The 10,247-nt window shown below is 39.6% G+C and overlaps 1 pseudogene; it reads right to left on the bottom strand.

The window, feature by feature from the left end:
* Positions 1-401: 401 nt before the first annotated feature.
* On the bottom strand, positions 402-5,989 carry LOC144456404 (GTP-binding nuclear protein Ran-like; annotated as a pseudogene).
* Positions 5,990-10,247: the final 4,258 nt, after the last annotated feature.

Genomic DNA, 10,247 nt, shown 5'->3' with positions numbered 1-10,247 from the left:
CAATGCAATGACCAACCAGAAGATTAACAATGATGCATGTTTCCACCATCTGACAGAGAAGATAACAGTGCTTCCCCTTAGCCCCCTACTTCGGTGTCCGGCCCCATTTCCCAGGTTTGGAGGACCCCACCCCCCATCATGGGTACAACATATTATTAAGACAAAAACGAAATAATGCAGAATAAAACAAAATAATTATGACTGACCTGCACAATCAAAGAATGTTACCTTATTTGCATGGGATTTCTTAATACACCTAAATTATGCCAGCTGATTATCTTGGATCATATGGTGCAAAGATGCTCTGCCAGCCGTGTCCCGATTGGATGCTGAAGCTTCAGCTTCGCAGGTGCGGGCCTGCTTCCAGCTCCATTCCGGTGAATGGCCGGGCCTTGCCCCAGCTAGTTTAATTCACTCTCCTCCGAAGTCACCGGTGGCTGACGCAGGAGCTCGAAGTCCGGGACGAAGGTGGGAGAAGAACAGCCCGAAAACCTCGTGAGTCCCCTGAACCTCTGAGCCAGAGACAGCGTATTATCCAGCCCGGTCTCCTTGGCGCGGGAGCGCTGGGACGCACGCGCACAAGGCGCTGAGCCCGGGAGGGCACTGGGGTTGGGCTCAACATGACTTCTCTGCCTTTTCTCTGGAGCGCTCCGCGCAATCTCAAAACTGCCTTTGCTGTAGGGTATTACAACGTCTCAGCACGCTACTGAAGTGGCCTTCCGCGGGATTCACAAAGTCCTCCGCGTGGCAGAGAAAAACGACTAGGCCTTTAAAGGCACGAGGAAAGAATCTTCTCTCCAGCAGCCAGATGTGATAGGTAAGGGCAGGAGTGGCGTGTGAAGGTCATGCTTCTGTTGTGAGTTCCTCTTTCCCATCCCCAAGTGCCATGGGAGGGGACCAACTACATAGTGGAGACATTTAAAAAATTTTTAAGCTAGCATTCTCCCAGCCTTTTTAGTTTTGTAAGGCACTTTACATATGTTATATCTCATTTAGCCCTCACAACAACAACCCTAGGAGGTTGTTATCATTATCCCCTTTTTACGGGTGAGGAAACAGGATGAGAAACTTAAGTGACTTGCTCATATCACAGAGCCAATAACTGTGTAAGGGAAGATTCGTATTTGGATCTTGACTCCAGGTCTGGGGAGCGCCCCACTGCCAACTGCACTGGACATCTCAATCCCTATCTTTGAAACTTCCAAAATACTAAATTTGGATTTGCAAACTTTTTTTTTGCAAACAATTTTTTCGTTCTCTGTTGTTTGGGAGAGAGGGACTAGAAGCAGTTGGTATCATCTCCAAGAACGTAGATTTCAGCTCCACTTAGCCCAGGCAAGTTGAATTCTCAGCACCTCAGGCCATTGTTTTCTTATTTTAACAATGCACCCCTATCAGTAAAAGTTTTTGTTTATTAACAAAGCATATCTTATTTATATATATTATATGTGGTATCTGTTACATGTTACCTTACAAAAAAAGATGTTAAAAGGAGATAAAGATGAAATAAACAACTAAAAATTTTTATTTTATTTATTAATGGTACAAAAAACCTTTTTGCTCTCACTAAAATATTATTTTTCAAATCTTTAAATATTAGTATTAGTAGCATACTCTATGTGTTCGAGCTCCATCAGGATAAGCACTTAACTGCAGTGATCACGTATATTTGCTTCTTTGCATTGTCTTGCATTGGGTTTTTAAAAATTCTGGGTACTTTACCTAAATTTTTAATAATATACACATTAAGACACTTTCGGAATTTATTGTCATCATTAATGTTATCGCTGTAACTGTAATAATAAGCTTAAGTTTAAAAATGTGAAATGGAAAGAAGAGGCAGATCAGTGGTTGCCATCAAAGTGTGCTCATACAGACACATGCCAGATTCCATTGTGTAGGATGGTGACTTTTGTTATGTAATATTACATTAGAGGCTGGATAGTTTGTTTATAGGCGGCAATACATAATAGATTGTTCTTTTCACGTTTGTGTGTTTCATCTGTTAACAAGAAACCCAAGGTGTATTGCAATTTTTAATAAGAAAATATGTTAGTATCAATAACTGACATACAAATTCCACTTGATTTCATTTTCTAAAATTATAATTTTAATGTAGTTTGTATATTTAATGTAAAATGATTATTTTAATTTAGGGAAAGAAAGTTGTTATAGCTGGAGTTTCAAAAAAACAGGGCACTATGAATTGTAAAGTCAGTATTGACATTCCATTCTTTGATTTATTTGTGCTGCCAACACAAGTAATATAAAAAATAATAATTTAAACTTCAGTCTAAGATACAACAAAAATTATCTTTGAAATTATCTGTTTCACATAAACAAATATCTTAGGCCCTTCTACGAAGGGCTTTTTTCCCTCATGGAAAATACACAGAAACAGGTTTCTAGTCTATCATAATTTATGCTCACTGAATTTTATTATTTGACGCATGCTAGTTCAAAGAGGGCAACAATTTCACTTTTTCTTGGAATGTGTATTACTGGGGAGTGATAAAAGGCTATTCAATGTGTTCTAACTTCTGGGCATCAGCTATTGAATGGTATTGAAAATGAAGCTATTGATATTTGTGGCATCTAAAGGAATTGAGGGCAGCAGAGGTATGAGGTGAGCCACTGTATTTTCCTGGATTATTTAGAGGAGGTTGTGTGAGGGGATTCACATTTTCTGTGAATTCCCATGGAATTGTAACATGAGTAATCCCACGGACAACAATAGTAATCTAAATTTAAATAATCATTTTGACTCTGAACAGTTCAGTATTTTAAATTGCAATACTACTTATGAAAGGTGAATGCTGTAAGCTAATTATTCTAAGTCTAAATCTTCATTGATAAATCAGTATACCTTGCATGGACTTAATGAATTTTGGAATGCATGTTTAATCATATTGTTTATAGAGACAGGCCTTCTTCCCCCTAAAAAAAAATTTGTTTAGGGCACACACTCTAAGTTACCGGTCTCAAGGTACTGACAGATACATACACTTTCCAACAAGGCCAATGTGTGTCTTTGTTTTGCTTACATTTTCCTCTGGTTCAGGCTGCACTCTGGAGCTCTTGGCTGTGAGTCTGATGCTTCTGAGTAGAAGATAATGCTTGTTCTGGGTTTCGAAGGAAAAGAGCAATTCTGTGAGGCAGAAGTGAGGAAGCAGTGCGTTCCTGGGATGAAGGATGGCCAGTGCAAATGTACAGTGGGAGAAAAGGGTCAGAGAGAAGGCCGACTCAACTGGATAACAGCACGGGGAGGGGGAAACAGTGCACAATAAAGCTGGAAAGGTGTTGGGGCCAGATTTTGAGGAGCTTTAGGCACTAGGGAGCCACTGGCATTTACTGAATAGAGAAGGACATTGTCAGAACTACCCTTAAGGACAATGACTACTACACACCTGAAGGGGAGAACAGACTGCAATAGAGAGATATTTCAGTAGAGACAGCAATTAGGAGCCATTGTAATAGTCTAGGCAAGAAGCCATGAGGCCTTGAACTAAAGTGAAAAAGAAGACACCAGCAATTCTCAACCCAAATGCCTACTTTGTCATTTTAACGAAATATAGGAATAGTCCATTTCAATTTTGAAGGTATCCTTGCTGAAAATATGAGTAGGAAACAGTCAGGCTTTCCAAATGCTTTTCTATAGTACACCATATCTCCACAGGCACACAGCTGAGAGGGAAGGGTGGTGGGAATGCAAGATCCTGCTGAGTTTGATTGATTGTTGATTACTGAAGAAACATTTGATTTGGTAGAGCAAACAGTCTTAAAAGACCTCCTCCAGCTAGGCGACTCCCACACAAATGTTATCATCATGGAATGTTTCTTAATTCTGTACATACATCCACTGAGAGAACTTTGTTCAACAAACTTTCAAGTATCAGTATCAGTAAAATATAAAACAAAAAGATGTGTACCCAATGCTTGTTAGTAACATGGAGTCCTCAGCCCTAATTCCAAATGAAAGAACAAGTATCTAAAGATGATGCCATTCTCTAGATTCTTCTGTTTGTAGGTGATATTATGCTGGCTGCTTGGAGCCACAGAATGCTGTAAGCTTTTCTTGGGGAGACCCCTGGCCACTCAGTCTGTGGCAGTGGCAGGAGTATCCACACTGACCAAATTACAAAGCCATCAGGTATAATAGCTACTATAACAGGAATAGGGAATAGACCTGTCATTTCTCTGGTATGGGAACTCCCTGGAGAGGATGCACCATCTACCATTGTAGATCAGTAACTTCTCTGCAGTTTATAATCTTAGAGAGCTGCCTTGAAAAATTGAGAGGTAAATGACTTGTCCACAGTCACACAGCCAGTATGTGTCAGAGGCAGGACTTGAATACATGTCTTTTTAATTCCAGGCACTCTACAGATGAAACTGGGTCTCAGAGGCGAGAGGGCTTGCTATTCCTCTATAAGCCTCTGAGATCGTACCCTCCCCTTATCATCATCCTATTAGTTCCTAAAATAGCCTTCTTGTATGAAAAATAAAGATTAGTCTGTACCATCTCTGTTTCTTTCCCTTTTAATAAGAAAGCCATTAGGAAATTGAACATCGTAAGTAGATGGATAGTAATCAGGTCTGGGAATGAGAGAAGACTCAGTCTTCTCTAGAAGAGTAGCAGAGACCCTTCTAGGGTCAACCTGACACTCCCACCTCCTTGGGGCTAGTGTCTCTCTGCTGGAGTGTAGTGTCTTCTTGTTGAACTTCGTCGTCTCTGTGGTTGGGGTGGGGGGCAGTGCGTCCTTATTGCTTTCCATATATATATTTTTAAAAAGGTATTTGAAATGCAACTTTATTGTATTCTAAATGAAAAAGAAATGAGAATGATAGTAACAAATATGACACACCACTGAATATTGTGATAGAACTGCAGCAGCCTTATATTTGAATTTCAATGCATAATTGCAGTCCAAAATAGCTAAACGAGTAGGTCCAAAATATGAATTTTATTTTTTTTAATTTTCACCACTACAAAGTTTGTTCATCTCCTTCATTATCCCATTAGGCATACATTCTACTCAACTATATGATAAAGTGGCCAACAGACTACACCACTGATATCACAGGACAGTTGCCTATAAAGCTGTCCCTAACTTCATTTCCAAATAGGTCATCATCTTCATCAGGGAGCACAGTTTTCTGAGCAGTCTGTAAGTCCTTCGCACACTGTGCTACCAAAGCTATGTCCCTGACAACCTCTGGAGGGGTAAGAACAGTCACAGCAACAAACTCCAAATTAGGGGCTCTATTAAGTTTTCTAGCAAGCCAAAAGTAGGGTTTCTCAATATTTTAGTTGCTTTTGTCTGAATTGTTAAAGAAGTGAAGATTCTATCAGTTGGCACAGTGGATAAAAGTGTTGGACCTGGAGTCCAGAAGACCTGAGTTCAAATGTGACCTCAGTCATTTACTTGCTGTGTAATTCTGGGCAAGTCACTTAACCTGAGTATGCCTCAGTCCCCTCAACTGTAAAGAGGGGGTAATAATAGCACCTACCTCATGGGATTGTATGAGAATAAAACAAGGTAGTATTTGTAAAGTGTTTTACAACCTTAAGGAGCCGTATAAATGCCATTATTGCGATGAAACCAATGGATTTCATTTTGACTTTCTGTTCTTAATATCTACTTTATGACCGTCCAACACTATAAAAATATTTTCATGTACTCATGCCAGATCTCTATGCCAGTTAGATATATTTGTATAAGTAACTCTCAAATATTATATATTAAACATTATAATAGCGCACTGTGATTGGGTATAATAACCGTCTTTCATATCGCCAGATTTCTCTTAGCTAGCTATATCCCATGAGTTGAATTTAATAGTAATTCTCTTAGTAAGGAATACAAGATGGGGTTGGACCCTAGTGGCGTTAACCTTCTCAAAATCAGCAGCCAAATGTGATTTTTCCAGTATCTCTATCAACCAGTATAAGTTTGAACTGAACTTGGGGATCTCCTTGGGTGGCCATTGGGATGTTTCTTCTGGAAGCATCTCTTTATCTTTGCCAAACTGAAAGATGGAAAGATGATGAAGTGCCATTCAGATATCTGCAATTCAGTATATTCTTTTTTTAATTAATTTATTTTCAGTTTTCAACATTCACTTCCTTTTGAGTTTTAAATTTTTCCACATCCCTCCCCATGCCTCTCCCCAATACGGCATATGATCTGATATAGGCTCTACATATATGTTCATATTAAACATAGTTTCACATTAGTCATGTTGTAAAGAAGAATTAGAACCAATAGGAGGAAGCACAAGAAAGAAGAAACAAAACAAAACAGAAGAAAAAAAAGAGCAAATAGTATGCTTCAATCTGCATTCGAACTCCATAATTCTTTCTCTGGATGGGGATAATATTTCCATCATGAGACTTTTGGAGATGTGTTAGATCCTTGCATTGCTGAGAAGAGCTAAGTCTATCAAAGTTAGTCATTGCATAGTGTGGCTGTTAATGTGTACACCATTCTCCTGGTCCTGCTCACTTCACTCAGCATCAATCCATGCAAGTCTTTCTAGGTTTTTCAAATCAGTATATTCTTGCTAGAATCCAGTGTTTCTCTTCTAGGGTCTAGTGTCTACCAAGTGACTTTATTGTTTCTATGGGCTGGCTCCTAAAGGCTATGGGGTGTCAGAGATTTGTTCTAGAAAAGCCCTACAAGATAGAGGCATTGGACAAGTCCGAGGAAAAAGGAAGCCTTATGCTTCTGTAAGTAGCATTTTAGGAGGATTGCAGTGTTCTGACAGACCCAGTTACCACAAGTGGAATTAAAAGTTCTCAAACGGAGAAGTAATGCCAGTTTAACTAAACACACAGTATGGAAACACAGTAGTGGGCATGTCTGGGATCTCCATTTTCCCACAGCAACAGAACCTTCCCCTCCCCAGTAGCAAACAAATGTCCATAGTAGGGATGGATGTGTACTCCAGGAATTTTCTTGTCCCACCAAGAATTAGTCTCCAGATGTTACCAGTCTTCTGTGTAGGCAGCCATATGGGACAAGATTTTGGGATGCCAGTAAGGGTATGTCTGTAGTGATGCTATACACTTCCTGAGGGATATTTTCCTGGGCCCACTTCATGTGATAGGCCACGTACTAATCCACACAGTCCTTCATTGGAAGGAGACTGGTGCTCTGAAGTAAGGATTTGGAGGTTAAGTTAAACATGGATGAGGTACTGAGATCCAGGAAGGCAAGTGTGTGCCTAGACAGGCAGTTAGAAGGATGGGGGCAGCAGTTTATTGTATAGTCCCACCTGGAAGGGATGGACCTTGAAACTGAAGGGTCTGTGATACCCCCTTTTCCAACTTGGCTGCCTCTATCTCCCTGCTGGCCACATATTGACTTAGTTTTAAAAATATAATGTTATCTATGTTTTATTGCATTTTTATTTATTTTGTTAAGTACTTCCCAGTTACATTTTAATCTGGTTCCTATGGTTGGAAGTGTTGTGGAAAGTATAGGCTTGTGTTTGACACCTCTGCTGTAAGAAATGTTGACTACAAAGAAGCATGGCAAGTCTTACATGAACTGAATGCAAAGCAAAGTAAGCAGAACCAAGAAAATAATATTCACAATGACTACAAAAATGTAAATAGTGAGAACTACTACAAAACAAGTAAAAATGAATATTGTAAAGTTAGAAAAAATAATCTTAGCCTACCAGAGAAGAGATATAAGAAGATATCTCTCCTGGCTCCCATGTCTTTGCAGTGGCAGGTGGGTGGGGGAAAAAGGAATATGAGATATTGCATATGTTGTCAGATGTTTTTTACAATGTATTGATCAGTTTTTTTCTCTTCCTTTTTTTTAAAAAAATTCTTTGATACAAAGCATGGTTTTTTGTGAAGAGAGATGTGAGAGGACAGAGAAAGAAATTTAAGTGATGTAAAAACAAAAACATAGTAGTGAAAATTTATTTTAAAAAATAAGTTAATGTTTTAAAAAGCATAGCATTTTGTGCCCTCTAGTTTCTCTGTTAAAAGTTTTAGTTTTTTTCTTTTGCAACTTTTGAAAGAGGTTAAATGGGCTTTGTCCTCATCTCTTTCCCTTCCCTGAATTCCTGGTAAAGTCTTCCAAGGTCAATCTTGGAATAATTACTAGTACCCAAACTGGGCATCCTGCCCACCTTTTGCTATCTGTCATCTCCCAAGGTCACTCAATATGTGTCATCCTCAGGTTAGTTATGAGAAGCTGCCCAATTAAAAGTCTTCTCCCTAGAAAACGGCCACCTGTTTCTGAAGCCCCTGAGGGTATTGAATGTGTGCCAAAGCTGAAGTGCCTGAAATACCAATCATAAATTCAGAAAATACTTACCACAAGCTTAGTCATATGTGTGTTGGCCCATTACTAGCCCCAGATCATGAAACAAGACTTTGCAGCGTTCTTTTCTCAAATTGCATTTCTGCTGAAGGTTGGTCCTGAGACACTCATACAGATGCTAGTGCTTGTATTGATGTGTCAGTGGCTCACAGAGGACCAGGAACTCGGATGCCTGGAGATGCGTGTTCCTCACCTGGATGCACCGAAGAAGACCTGGAAGTTTTCAAATTCTTTGTACTTGATACCTATGGCTGTCTGTGACATGTCCTTCAATAAGCACCATCTCCTCCCTACCTCCCCTGTGCATGAGTTTTGCTCTCACTTTTTATGGCCCAAATGGTAACGTGTGCTATATAACTATTTAGAGAGTGTTTCCTGGCAAATGTTAGGGTTTGGATAGGTGAAACTTATCACCTCTCCAGGCCTTGGAAACACAACCTCAAACAGAGGATGGGGGATAAGGAAGGAAGTCTTCAACATGGTACTTGTGCTGATCCTTGAAGAAATTTAAGGATTTTAAGAGGCAGATATAAGGAGTACATTCTAGGCATGGGGGATGGCTTACGCAAATGCATAGAAGGTGTTGGAATGTTAAGTTTTGGTACCAAATGACCTTTGCTTTTGGTGACTCAGAGATTGGGAGCCAAGTGCTTGCTCCACATGTCTTCTGGATATGCCTCATCGTTCCCTTGCCCCATATTGGGATGATGCTTTGGGGCTAGTGTCAAGGGTTAGTTTATAGCCCTAAAGGGCCTAGTCACCACAAATGTACAGTGTTTTAGTGGTAAGGAGCTCCTGCTGATGGGGCCTCACATGCATTAGAGATCACAAGCTTCAGAGAAACGGAAGAATTAGAAGGTTCACACCAAAATGCACCAACATCCATCCAAGATCTTGAGCATCAGAGCATCAAAGACCTAAATGGTAGTACTTGGGAACTGAATGCTTACTCCATGAATATCTTAGTCCATGGAGTAAGATCTTTGGGATTTGTGTCATGTCCCCATCATCTTGGAATAATAATAAAAAGATCATAAGATTGTAGACTGAGAGAAAGAAAGGACTTTAGTTGTCATCTAGCCCAGCCACCTCATTTTACAAATGAGGAAACTGAGGCTCAGTGGGATCAATTGATGATCCCAGTCACATAGGTAGTAGATAGAAAAAAAAATTATTAAATGCTTACTATGTTCCAGGAATTATGTGAAGCGTTAGGGGGTACGAATTTAAGAAAACAAAGTTTGTATTCGAATTTAAGAAAACAAGATTGTTTCACGTCTCAAGGAGCTTATACTCTGAAAGGGAAAAACAAAGTTTAAGGAGAGCTGGAAAATGGTTGTAAAGGAGGGTTAAAGAAGAAGGCAAAGCTGCTGGTAAGGAGATGGCGTGATCCAAAGAGTGGACTGAGCTGGGAGTGAAGTGAGCTTATGGCTGGAAACCCTCACAAAATGTCAATTCTTGCCAGGGACTCATTCATTAGGAGAGCTGGTCCCAAAGCAGAGGTATCTGGAAAACTTTGAAGGAGGAGAGTGGCACCAGAGCAGAGGTAATGAATTCAGAAAGTGTTCATTCGTTCATTCAGAAGCATTTATTAAGCATCTGACAGCTATTTTACAAGGCAAGCACTCACATGGAGGTCAGAAGAAGTGGTGCTAGAGTGTATATCACTAACAAAGATAAATTAAAGCAATTGTTAGGAGTTATTTTGCTCAATTATACGCCAACAAATTTAACATTTTAAGTGAAATGGAAGAATATTTACAAAAATTGCTTAAGTTAGCAGAAGAGGAAATAGAATATTTAAATAAACCTATTTTAGAAAAAGAAATTGAAAGGGCCATAAATGAGCTCCCTAAGAAAAAAGCACAAGGATGAGGTGGATTTACAAGTGAATTCTATGAA

The sequence above is a fragment of the Phascolarctos cinereus genome, unplaced genomic scaffold (genome assembly GCF_003287225.1).
Source record: "Phascolarctos cinereus isolate Bilbo 61053 unplaced genomic scaffold, phaCin_HiC Scaffold_3;HRSCAF=262, whole genome shotgun sequence".
NCBI lineage: Eukaryota > Metazoa > Chordata > Mammalia > Diprotodontia > Phascolarctidae > Phascolarctos > Phascolarctos cinereus.
Note: the sequence above shows the minus strand (reverse complement) of the source record. Positions and strands in the feature narration are given on the sequence as shown.